Source organism: Ambystoma mexicanum, chromosome 2p, assembly GCF_040938575.1.
Source record: "Ambystoma mexicanum isolate Mex_15411 chromosome 2p, UKY_AmexF1_1, whole genome shotgun sequence".
Classification (NCBI taxonomy): domain Eukaryota; kingdom Metazoa; phylum Chordata; class Amphibia; order Caudata; family Ambystomatidae; genus Ambystoma; species Ambystoma mexicanum.
In genome coordinates, this window is record NC_090923.1 from 18,738,704 (window position 1) to 18,752,451 (window position 13,748).

The 13,748-nt window shown below is 47.4% G+C and overlaps 1 non-coding gene across 1 annotated transcript; it reads left to right on the plus strand.

The window, feature by feature from the left end:
• The first annotated feature begins 13,601 nt into the window (after positions 1–13,601).
• On the plus strand, positions 13,602–13,708 carry LOC138568226 (U6 spliceosomal RNA). Its single transcript, XR_011302569.1, has one exon. It is a non-coding gene; the product is annotated as a U6 spliceosomal RNA (small nuclear RNA).
• The last annotated feature ends 40 nt before the right edge of the window (positions 13,709–13,748 follow it).

Below are 13,748 nucleotides of genomic sequence, written 5' to 3' on the forward strand. Positions count from 1 at the left end.
ATACCCAGGCCCTGGCCTGCTCCTGCATTCTCTAGAAAAATGTCCCCACTTCCTGTAATTCCAGAAGTTTGAAAAACCCATGCTCTGCCCTCTCGGTTCCATACTTCCAAAGGGCCTCCTAAATATGTCCCTCCTGCGCTGCTGACCTCCTTGCTGCCACTCCTGGGTGGGGTACTGCTGTCCACCTCCCCACTGCTGTTGTCCTCCTTCTGGCCAAAACTCTGCTATTTGAGCATCTTCGGATGCCTGCATGCTCCCCGTCCCTTCTGTCTGCGCTGGAGTGGACACCACCCCTTCTACAGCTATCTTTCCGATCATCCTCTGTACCAATTTTGCTTCATTTTCCTGAAGCTGCTTTGTAGTTTCCCCTTCTTGTTCCGTTATTTGTTTGCATTGGTGTATTATTATACTCTGTATTTCCAGCCATCTTTTCGCTCCAATGCCCACTATTTTGTCTAGTACTTTCTGCACCTGTTTTGGTAAACTCCTTTTAATAACAAAGTAGAAAAGAGGAACTCATCCATCCCACTGGTCCCCTGTCTCTGCTTTCCACCTCTCCTGAACCGTAATAATGTACTGCACGGGATCTTCATCAATGCCCATAGGGTTTTGCATAACCGACTGTAAGTCTGGGGTGTCAGGATAAGTGTGCTGGACCGCCCCCTGCACCAGTGCTCTGATGTTTTTGAATGGTGCGTCATCAGGCGCATCATCGTCCAACCTTACTCCGGGTACCCTGCTTTAACCCATATGTCCCCAGCCTGCTCCCCCACCATCGCCACTAATAAAACATTTCATGTCCCCCACGGGAAGGGGTACACCTGAAGTCTGTTTCTCAAATGCATATATCCATTTCCCCACACCCGCTGTTAACTGTGGGAACGCTTTGATCAGATTGTTCTTGTCCATCTGCGCCCATGGTACATATTGTGCTCTGCCCAAGTCCTTGTATATCAACGGCATCTGAAACCCTACTTTTTTCCCTTCCTTTCATCCAGCACTTTTTCCTTGCAAACCTCTGTGCCCTCTCATTCCACAAACTCCCCACTCAAGGTGTTATTTGTGGTGCATGTTGAGCTTCCTCTTCACCGTTGTCCTCAAACTCATCCATTGTACTCCACCCATCCTTTCAATGATCGCCACCTAGGCCTCTGTCGGACCTTACAATTCAGTACCCTGTGCTACATGCTCATTCGTCTTATTTTTTTTCTCTATATGCACATCTTTTAGTGCCGTGCTGTCTAATCTAAACACGAAGTCCCCTGCTCACCATTTGTCTAAGCCGCTCCCTTTTGTCTCACTCTGTGCCATCCACAACCGCTCTAGCTCTGCTCGTACTGACTCTGTCGCCTCTTCTAACTCTTTCTGTCCTGCACTCTCTTGTAGTGGAGCCGTTGCTGAAATGGGGGTATATGAGGGCGGTGGGACCGTTGCCCTGGTGGACACATAAATTGGGCTACTGTACCTCATAAATGGCAGCGCTGCCAATGGATATACCTCCTTGTATTCTGTTTGTGTCCCACCTGCTTCTGCCTGCTTGCCCCTTCCATGGGCATACTGCGTCCTTCCCTCATCGGAGTCCACTATGTCCTCAATCATCTTCCATAGGTCTAAAATTTCCTTTCTGTTATTCAACTGTTTACCTTTGTATTTCGTTGCTAAAAACGTAGTCATGTGTTCCACAATTCCCTTATTCTGGGTGCCTTTCTCTGGACAGGAATGTGGCATCCCTCTTCGTGTATCTGTCACCCACTGTTTGTGATATTTCTCGATCTTCTCCCGGTATACGGGTAGGGCTTTGTACACATACTCTAAAGGCATCTCCCTTGTCAGTGATGTATACCCTGTAAGGCAGGGGTGCTAAAACTAGTTTTGCCAGAGGGCCAAATGTACCTTACAAGCTATCTACCGGGGGGCAGATTGTTTGTGTGGGGTAGCCGGGCGGGGCACGTGGTGAATTTACGACCCCCCTCAGACATTTATAGTAAGTATGTGGGGGAACAAAATGGCATTTTGAGGTGCACTTCTTGTCTTTATTGCTATTTGTGCTTTCAATTCTGTAGTACACGTTATTAACAAGCGAGAAGAAAACCTGAATTGGCCCTGGGCTTCAACATGTTATCAATAGTGTGAGAACAGAATCATCCCGCACGCCCAGCAGCAATAACCTAACAGAACTGGCTGTCCTGCAGGTGAAAAAGAGATGTGTAGATGTGGCTGATGAGTGATCTGCCCACATTGACTACATGCCTCCACGCGCCACCACAAAACACCTCTGCTTTCAGAAGTACTGCCACAAAAGACTTCAATACCCACTATCCACCTTGCTTTGTCACCGGGGCAATACATGAATGTTCTCTTTACAATACTTTTATTTGAAGCATCATACAAAGGTTGTGTGTACAGGCCATGGAAAGAAAATATAACCAATATAGGTTTTTTTTCTATACTGCTTATTACCATGCTTTATAGCACTAGTGTTGATAAAATTGTGTACTAAATTGGAGGGGTGTAAATATTTCCCCCAAATATGCCAGTGTGATGGAGCGTAGCAAGGGAGCCCAAACCAATCAAGAGGTGTTGGGGGTGGCAGGGGGTCTTCCCCCCACCACACCGGGAATAATTTTAAAACGCAAGCACACACAATGACATAGATAATTTAAATTAAAGTATCTTCTGCCCTGGTCCTGATGTTTCCTCCCAGTGCTACAGCTCCTGCGTAGCATAAAAAAGAAGCAAAGAGGGCTTCCTGGTTCGTACACATGAACCCAAGAGCCAGAGCGCTGATGACTAAGAGCCCATCTCCCTTTGTATGTGGTAGGAGGCACAGGAGCCCCTCCCTCATACATACACACATGCAGTTCATCGGCCAGCATCCCCAATGGGCCATGAAAGGTTGGGGAAGCAAAATGCCCTTTTTTTACATGGCTCACTGGATAAAATCTAATGAGCTGCAAGACTTATCCTTGGCCTCAACCCGGGGGACCACATCTCTCCAGCCCTAAAATGTCTCCACTGGCTCCTGGTTGCTGCAAGGATTAAATTCAAATCCCTCTGCATCATCCATAAGGCTTTCTGGGGCTGGGGACCACGGTATCTACAATAGGCTCTCACCAAATACTCTCCCTCCAGATCTCTATGCTGCTCCAGTGCCAACTCTCTGCGTGCCAAGCGCTTCTCTAAACAGCAAGTTGGTGGCCGATCTCTTTCCTTGGCTGGGTCCCTACTCTGGAACAGCCTCTCCCTTCCTCTCTCTCTAGAGCCGTGGGTCGGCGCAACCTTGCCCATTATGGAGAAGTGCCACTGGTGCACCGTCAAAGAATGTATGCACAGGGTCGGTGTGGATGGAGATGAAATACTGTTGACTTTGAAGTCATGGACATGAACTGCACTGTTGGTAATCGTGATTTTTGAATACATTAATGAACTCATAGACAGGTGCTACAGAAGAAAGCTACTGGGGTAGCTCGGCAGGTTGAGTGACTGTTGCTAAGACTTTATATATTGAAAACTGGCTGCAAATCCTATGACTTTGCAATTCCTTATAAAAATAATTGCTATAAAATATGATTACGCAGCTTGACAAGCATATAGCAGCTTTAGAAATGTACTGTGAAAAAACACAAAGTAAAGAACAAAAACAACACGGTATTTGTGACATACAAAAAATATAAACACATTTCAAAGGACACAAATGAATGTAAATTCCAGAAGCATGTTTCAGTTTGGAAATGTCTTTTGTTGTTTTTTTTTTACCAGTGTAAATTGCACATTTGGTAAACTAAAGTGTGCCCACCATGTACATAGCCTGCTTTTATCAGTGATAGCCCCCACCCCAGTGATATTCATGGCCCATTGCTTCCCGTGGTGTCCCTTTCAGGCCAGATGAAAAAACACAGGCAGTGCAAATGGAGCCTGCTAGGCGCGAATGATGGCTGGACTAAGGAGCACCTTTAAGGCCTGGGAAAGAGTACTTTGCCTGAGGTCTGGGAGGAGGGGAACAGGCCATCAATTAGAAAGGCAATTACCCCCCTCCTGGGACGCCTCGCCAATGCCAGCAACATGTCAGGCATCAAAGACTTTCCTAATGAAGTGCGGCCAGCTTTGTTTTCTTTTGCTTGAAGTGGGCCGCACTTCATTATGAAAGTCCTGTTCTTCAGGGGGCCGCAAAGCACAATACCGTGGGCCGCATATGGCCCGCGGGCCGTATGTTGTGCACCCCAGCTGTAAGGCGTCCATACGCGTCGAACGGCGTGCGCTGTGCCCGTTGCAAAATTGCAATCAAATACTCAATTTATTTGTTCCCCCTCCTCGACAGCCCTTAGTATTTCCCCTGCCCCTCACACACACCCACTCTCGCACTCCACACACCCAAAAACACACTGTCATGTACACAATGCCCCTCCTCAGCCCTCCACCCTCCACAATAAAAAACACAAAAAACAACAAGTTAAAATAACAACCGCTACTAATCACCAGCCCACTAATTATGCAGGGCTACTATTTATTTTCTTTTTTTCTATGTTAAACAATAAAAATGGTACCACCATCTCCCCTCACTTGGGGAGGCTCCCTACACTTCTGTTTTCTTCTTCTGTTATATACTCCTTAAAAATGTTATAATAATAATAAAAAGCACAAAAACACACCCACACTATACAATGAACCTCGTTCTCCACGTGCTCACAACCCACACTCTTTCTCAAATACCCTTACCCTACTTGTTATCCTCTGCAAGGGTATACTCACATACATGCCAACATTCTGAGGCACCTGGGAGGGAGATTTCGTGAGAGAATTCGGGAGAAATTCATTTCCCCATAGGAATGCATTGGGGTTAGAATTATTGTATTCGGGACAACGTGAAAAATTGCAATATTTTGCAATATTTTTCATTTAAAAATCGGGAGTCTCCCACCTAAATCGGAAGGGTTGGCATGTCTGTACACACACAAGCGTTTTCACTCAAACTCCTCTACCACAGGGTTCCAACACCGGCCTGCACTCTCTCCGGAGCCGCACCCCGCTTCAAAGAGCAGACAGGAATTCTGCAAAGACGGCTCCTGCAAACCTCTGCGATGTATGCATTTTGGGACTGGTTGCTGCAGGTGGGCGCAGCCCCTCAGAGAAGCAGCCTGGAAGCCTCTGTCAGTGCTGGGGTTGCTGGGATCACATCGGGGTCTCCAAATGAAGGCACGCCCCTACACGCTCACACCAGAAAAAATACAGCTAACTAGGGGGAAAAGGCCTGAGAAACTTTTGCAAGGATAACAAGTGTTTATTTCTACAAAAATAGGAATGCATCAGCAAAGAACTCTGCTGCCTGGGAACGTTCTGAGATCCATTGACATGTGCAGTATATTATAAGCACCCTATACGCCACTAATAATGTCATACATATAGTACGATTCTACAATATGGATTGGGGGAGGCCTACAGATGTAGTGCCTGCTCCATATGGGATGCCAGGCCATTGGTCCAACTTCATCTGTTCATCTCTGTTCATGTGGGCGCTGCTGGGCTCGTCACCCACGAGGAGCTAACCTAACAATTAATTAGCTACTCTAACACACAATGTTATTCTTACGATTGTAACAATGCACCTGACAGATGCAGGAATGGGCTCGGAGGAGAATCGAGATCACCCTAACTCACACACACTTCACTTGTTCCAAAATAGATCAGCAACTCCCATGGTCCTCCAACTTAGTTTTGAGCTATAATTCTGATTTCACCCTGCACTTCACTGCACAAATCAGGTGACCCATTCCTGAAGGCACGACAGCCTTGCCTTCTGATCTTAGTGATCGATCAAGGGGTGTAAAGGTTTTATGGGCGGTGGTCTGGACTGGGATGAAGGCATGGCAAAACCATATTTCTCATGTGGGTATCGTTGGGGGCAGGAGGGCCTTGCTATCTGTTCTGTGGGACGGTACTGCCAAGAAGCGCTCCGCTCCTTTCTCATGGAACTTGCAGGGTGCATTCTTCACAGGCGCGGGGGCCTGTAATTTTGTGAACAATGGAGGAGGTTGTGGATCTCGCAGACCTGGCCAAGGTGGGGGTGGTGTTCATGCTCATGCAAGGGGCCTAGTCCTAATACACAGGATACTGTTTGCCGCGCTTGGGCCTAGCTTCTAAGATGGCTGTCGCATGCTAAGATGGCATTTACACCTGCATCTGCCTTATAACACGCGCGCCCACTTTATGTACACTGTAAGGTGTTTATTGAACAATGAATTTGGTATGCAGGTTGGAAAACAGCTATTCTACACCTAAATCTAAGATGGGAGCAAGCGTCGGCCATCAAATAATAATAAGGCAGTCCTAGTGGCGTTGTATAAAAAAAAAAGGCCTATACTAAGAAACCTATTGCCAAACCTTACAACTAATACAAGAAAAGGGTGTGGGATAGTACTCAAGAAAAGAAGGAAGTGTTTTCAACTAATATGTCAGGATGCGGTAGTCTGCGTCTCCCTTCCCCATGTTTTGTGCACGGGGTGAGATGGTAGCTTGGAGCAAAGTACAGTCTCAGGCTTCTCCAGCACGAGAAGACCATTCCAATGGCAGTTCTCAGATCCGTCGATGGCAAAGTCTCATTTCCTTTGAAAGTCTCTTGCCTTTGGGGCCTGACGTGTTCCGATAAAAAAATAAAAGTTCCAACCAAATGAAAGTTTGTTAGGGTGATAATGGTTCACCTCTGGGTTCCCCTCTTCTGAGCGCTGACCCTTCTCAATTGTAATCCACAGTTCAGATAGGGTGATGGTTTCAGCCCTGGGTCTCCCTCTTCTGGGCGCTGACCCTTTATGTTTCGTATTCCCCAATTTATACCTCAGTGTGTGAGGAACAGTAATACGGTTAGCATAAGCGGACCTCGAGGGTCTCAATGCTGTCTGTTTGGTAATCCTCTGAGCTAGGTACATGGGTGCCAGGTTGTGAAGACATTTATGTGTAAGGGCAAGTGTTTTGAAGACAATCCTTTCCTTTATGGGTAGCCAGTGTACCTGCCTCCTGACCCCCGAAATGTGTTCCCTGCGTGAGATGCCTGTTGCGGCCCTTAAGGCATTATTCTGTGCTATCTGGAGTTTAGCCAGATTTTTTTGGGAGGTTCCAAGAAAGAGGGCAATGCAATAGTCCAATGCTTCATTACAGTGTCATTACAAGTCCGTTGTAAATCAGTATTGATGACAGAAAGGAGAAAAGTGTGGGTATCGGAAATTATAGTCTTTGTATTGGAAAGGGGAGGGCGGGAGTGTTAGAGTATCCTACGGGACGGGATAGGGAAGGTTTGTGAAATGGACGGGAATGTTCGGGATGGAGAACAGAAAATAAGGGATTGTGAGAACGGTAGTGTTCTGGCGTAGTGGATTGAGTGTTTGGAAAATGACAATCAGAGGGACGGGATTGGTGGGGTTTGTGGGGATCGTGAAATGAACAAGGGGGATTGCGGGAACAGTAATACTTTCTCTGAGCCGGTTGGGAGTGTGGGACAGAATGGTCAGAAGGATGTGGGAAAGACAGATATGGAGTATCTGGGTGCATAACAGGTAGACAGGGATTCTGGGATATGTATTTTCCCACTGCACTGTGTTTTGGGTTCTTATAAGGTTTAGGAAAAATAGATGGATTATGGGTTTTGGCTACGGAAGATTCATCGGGAGGAGGGGGGTTAGAATTGGAATATCCTACAATGGGCTTAAGGACCTCCTCCTCCTCTTCTTCTTCTCTAGTATTATACTGTGTCTCACCTGGGGCATTTCCCTAAGCACAAACCCGGATTCCCTTACCCAGGTGAGCCTCCCTCGCTCGTCCACCCCCAGCATTGGAATCTGAGAGCGCCAGCCCTTCCCTGGCCACCTGAATAAGGGGTTCTCGAGGTCTTGCGGGGAGAATACCTTCAGGTTTCTCACAGTACCCCCTGTAGAAAATCTGAGGGTATTCTCCTAAGTAAACCCCCTGAGGGCGGACGAGCGAAAGAGGATCACCTGAGATGGGGAACCCGGGGTTATGCTCAGGGTAATGCCCCAGGTGAGATGCAGTATTACACCTTGGAGGAGGACAAAGTCCTTGAGGCCTTTATAGTCTATTCCAAATTAACCCCCCTTCCCACAGTCAGATTATCCCTTATCAAAATCCAACAACCCCTCATTGTCTGTGAAACCAATTAGGAACCTGAACAATGTTATCATGGGTAACTACATCTCCAAGAGTCCCTATTTGCCGGTTACCTACCCGAGTACTCCCAGTCATTCTTCTCCCTGTCCCTCTGATTATCATTATCCGAACTCCCAGTCGACTGTGACAGAACACTATAGTTCCCACAATCCCTCCTACTCATTTCACAAACCCTACAAAACCCACCCTTCCAAGCTCACCAGTACCCCTAGGACAAGGGATATAATTTCTTATGACACTTTTTCCCCATCCTGCCCAGCAGGATATTTAGAAACTCTACCCGCCTTTTCCGACACAAACACTTTCTCACATTGTGAAAGACAACGGACTAACAACAAAGCTGTTTGCCTAAAATGTCCCAACACAAGGGTCAGGCAGAGTCATGCAATTGACAATAACTACGCACACCTGACATCCCTTTCCCTTCCCCACAGGGATAAAAGCCAGAGCACGAAAGCACAGTTTGAGCAAGGCCGAATGCACGAGAAAGCAGCTATTCTGGACCGGCAGTTCAAACAGAGGAGAAAGGAATAGAGACCTGGAGGGAATTGCCCTTGTCATTTTCAACTCACACCCGCGAAGCCTCCGAAAGGGAAATCATAAGACCGGAAGTCCAGCTGGCGTGTGGTGTGACAGGTGTCAATGGCACACAGGGCCCTCAGGTGCTGATTGCCAAAGCGGGGAAAAGCGCTTACTGCTTTGGTGCTGTCCTTGACTCCTGAGACAAGAAGCTCCTGCAGTTCAGCACAGCCAGTGAGTCGGAGAAGACTGATAGTAAACCAAACTGTGCTGGGCCCAAGGTTGCAGGCGACAACCTTGTTGAACAAAGAACTTGTGTAATTGAACTTTAAAGAACCCTAGTAAAAGTTTCAGAAGCAGAGTGGTCTGGCGTTGTTGGGGCGCTCATTCAAAGGACTCTTGTTTTGTTGAAACTACGTTGCAAGAGACCGTAGGAGAGGCTGTGTGAAGTATCAAGGTGGTCTTACAAGGGTCTACCAGAATCCCTCGTACACTCGAAAGTCTTTGACACAATGGAGAAAACTGATCGAGCTGTGAATGTGTGAAGCCTGACTGGGGGCTAAGAGAAAGTCTGACTGCAGGCTGGATAATCAAGGGAAGTGAATCCTGCATGGTGTTAAAACACCTATGAACATCGTGGTGACAATTGTAAACCAAGCTGAGGGATGTCCACAATGAATACATGTTTAAAAAGATATTGAGACTTTTTAAAAATATGATTTTGAGTGAAAGGCCGTAGTGAACCCTATTGAGGGAAGCCAACGTTGCAAGAAGGATCAGAGCCTGGCTGAGGGGGATCAAACGGGTGAAGAGCAATCACCCAACGTGAAAGGTTACCAAATGAACTTTTGTTTTGTGTATTGTTTATGGTTCAGCAGGCTTTCTAAGGCAAGAGACTTTGCAGGAAAGAGACCTGGCCCCAGAACGTCTTGGCATCGTTGAAAGGAACTGTAAACTCATGCTGGCGAGGCCCAGGTGGGTGCTGTGCTCAAAGCTCCTGCCTTGTCCCATGCTAAAAACCGTGGGGAAGGGAGACCCCAGCCATACCATCATTTGGTGAACACTTCTTTCTTTCCTGTGAACATTATCCCACACTATTTTGGAACTTAGTTGTAAGGATTGTCAATAGGTTTTTTTCGTATAGGCCCTTTTTATTTGACAAAGGCGCCACTAGGACTGCCTTATTATTTGATGGTCGTAGCTTGCTCCCATCTTAGATTTAGGTTTAGGATAGGTATTTTTCCAGCCTGCATTTACAGTTTAATAAACACCCTTGAACTGTGATCACTTGTGTCTGTCTTTACTGTTGCCACCATGAGTTCCTTACACCCTCCACCCCCTGCTTCCTGGATGCGCTTTATTAGCATTTAGTTTTGTCTGGTATCACCTAGGGAGTGGGAAGACCCTCTCTCCTTCCCAACAATAGGGTGAGCTATGTGTAAGAAGAAAGGGACCAAGCTGGCCCAGGGAGTGGCGGTGTCGCTCTTGTAAGGAGGTAAGGTATTATACTCCCTCATTGGCAAAGGAATACAGATACTGTTGATCTGGATGCTCTTGACTGGCGGTACTAAGGTGATGTCTTGACCCCTGAATATCCCTCTGCCGGCCTCGGACCCATCTTAACTGCTAGTATTTGGGTGATAGCTTCATCTCTGGATCTCCCTCTGCTGGGCTCGGACCCATCTTAACTGCTAGTATTTGGGTGATAGCTTCATCTCTGGATCTCCCTCTGCCGGGCTCGGACCCATCTTAACTGTTAGTATTTGGGTGATAGCTTCATCTCTGGATCTCCCTCTGCCGGCTTCGGACCCATCTTAACTGCTAGTATTTGGGTGATAGCTTCATCTCTGGATATCCCTCTGCCGGCCTCGGACCCATCTTAACTGCTAGTATTTGGGTGATAGCTTCATCTCTGGATCTCCCTCTGCCGGGCTCGGACCCATCTTAACTGCAAGTATTTGGGTGATAGCTTCTTCTCTGGATCTCCCTCTGCCGGCCTCGGACCCATCTTAACTGCTAGTATTTGGGTGATAGCTTCATCTCTGGATCTCCCTCTGCCGGGCTCTGGCTGAGCCTCTGAATGTAGAAGAACATGATGTGTTGCTATTGCTGTCAGACGGGCGGAATGGAGCTGATATGCGAGCAAATCCATTGGTAATCAGGTAAAGGGAGGTCAAATATCTGTGCATCCATTAACATCCATTAACATGAAGGCTGAAGTATTCCATCCATCGAGCCAGTAGGGTGTATCTGTTATTTTATTTCCGGAGCAAGTATTGGGTTTTGATGAGGAGATCGTTTTGAACCGTGCTAATGCTTTAGACAGGTTTCACAGCATTCCCTCTCTGTGACATGTTTACTCCCAGGATGTAGTGTTAGTAGACTTTCCTGATGTGACTGGAGTTGACCTTATGAGGCAGAGATGCTACAAATAATGGGTTATGACATCTGAAGTGGAGAGCTCCAAAGGCAAAGGGTAGTGCCGATTTTCCCCCCAATACTGATCTGAGTAAGGTGGCACTAATAAGACAGGATAAATCCAGGCCTGTCTTAATGGATGGGCCTTCAGGGACTGTGGGTTTGGAGACGATGGTTTGTGACTGGTTACCATGTTGTTTGGTAGGGAATTGCACTACTGGGGTGTAAGATTTCAACAATAGGATTGGCGCTTCAATGTTGCCTCTTGGAACTCGAGTGGTCATAGCCATCTTTACCACCTGGAGACATTTCACGTTACAAATCTCAGGAGGTTTGATTAAAGGAAGCTCCACCTAATGATGCTTATAACATTTCTATTCAATTAGCCATGCAGGGGCAAGAGGGCGTCTGATGGGGGTGGCGGGGAGGGGGGAGGGAGTTTGATTACAGCTATCAAAAAGGATGTTGACTGGGGAAGCTATAGAAATGGACTCAACACATCCTGGAGTACTGTCAACCCTTTCCGAAATATTAGAAGGGGAGGTATCCCCCTCGGTGATATCCTGTTGCTAAACATCTATTGGAATCATACAGTGGCAAAGCCTAAACATTTAGATGATGAGGTGGAGAGATTAAAATCAATGTGTTTTGGGGAGTACGGAGGTGTAAAGGCCATCATTGTGGGGATCTACGTTGTTATTGTGATTGTGACCTGGAAGTAGGGGCGACCTGGACGGAAAGATGTGATAAAGAGTTCAATTGGATTGGCTCCTTTGGATGAGACTTATCAAGGCTTGGGTTCTTAAGAAAGGGTAAAACATTTAAGAAAAGGTGGAGACCGGGAGCATGGCCTAGATCTTTGCTACCCAATCATTAGCTAGATTGTGTAGAAAAATGTAATACGATAGGAAGCGTTAATATGATTCCAGGCTGCTTGTTCCTGGTCCTTTAATGAGGAACTATGGTTCTCTGGCTTTATCTTGACTTAGACTCATAACGTAGAGGAGGGGAAGAAAACACATGGGTTTACAGGCGAGGACGAGAAAAGGGCTAATTTTGATGTAGATGCTCAAGGGGCAAAAAGAGACTTGTGGCGCAAGCTCTGTATTTTAAAAAAGCATGGTGAGTGCGACGGACTAGCTTCATCAATTGCCAAATGTTTGAGATTGGCTTTTAAGAACTTGGTTCGAAGGAATAAAGCTGGGAGATATCAACTGGATGGTGAGAAAATGTTGAGTGTCCTCTTAAGAGGGACGCAAAACAATTTAGAAATTAATTAATGATGACCCAGGATATTAGATACACAGCTAGGTAAACCCTATATTAGAAAATGTCTGGGTGGACCACTTTCAATTATTGTAGAAAGAAGCTGGTGCAGATAGTGGCTTTGCCCGAGCCCCTCCAAACCGAGATCGTGCCGATGTTGCGCCTGAGTCCCAGAGGGAGTCGGAGCTCCCGTGCATGGATGATAGACCTTCCTGGTGGTGTGAGCCGGGTGCCAAGGGTCTGAGCACACAACGCTAGTGCCTCAAAGAGGAGAGAGTCCAAGACGGTACCGGCGCACCGCGGAATTGCATCGCTGGGGCTGATTCCCCACTCTGTGCTCCTCCCTTCATGACGCTTCCTTGCTGCAGCTCCTGCAGACTCCCTGGTGACCTCTGAAGCTGCGCCCTGGGAGAGTCACTAAGGGAGACTTCCACTCCAGAATTGTCCTGCTTGGTGTGACTGTTGCCACCTTGGAATGAACGTCTACAACTTTCATGCGTTCCCTTTTCATTTGGGGGACTTGTGTCTCACCTCCTCCTCCGCGCAGGCCTTCCAGGGGCCTTTCTGAGGTAGGTGCGCCTGCAAGCCCTGCTGGACCTGATTTTCTAGCCCACGCGCATCACACCCTGACGCTGTTGATAATGCAGCTAACCCCCGGCCCATAGCTGTTGTAAGGGAGAACCTGGACCTGCCAAAGGGAACCAGACCCACGGTGACTTAAAAGCCAAGGGCACTGAAGCCAGCCCCGCCAAAGGAACATTTTAAGTCAGCCTCTGAATGCAAGCAGGCGGCCATCCTGCGCCCCCTGGGGGCGGGGGGGGGACTGACATGCCGGCCAGCTGCCTCCTCTTGCCTTCTCTTGGAACAGCCCATGGGCCCCCAAACAAAGCCCCCTGACAGGCAGGCCCTCTGTGTTTCCTCTGGCTTGTGGGACTACTGTAATGCACCCAGGCATTGTGCTGGGATCAATCACTTTGCATACAAACTGCACCATGAGCCTTTGCAACTACATTGCTCCGGCAAGCATTCCAAAAATAACAAAAACTCACCTCTCGGACCAGCGCAGCAGCGAATAAGCGCGGACCATTGCTCTCTGCCTCCGTTTCATATCATTCCCCCAAAAGCAAGCGCTTTCTGTCTCAAGAAATGCCCATTGTATGCCACCCTATGTCCAGAGATCATAGATCTGGGGGGGTTTATGTATGGGCTGGGTCAACCTTCAGTCTGTGCTCGCTTCGGCAGCACATATACTAAAATTGGAACGATACAGAGAAGATTAGCATGGCCCCTGCGCAAGGATGACACGCAAATTCGTGAAGCGTTCCATATTTTGGACACATAGCAGGACAGACATGTTCTTTAGCTGCAACATT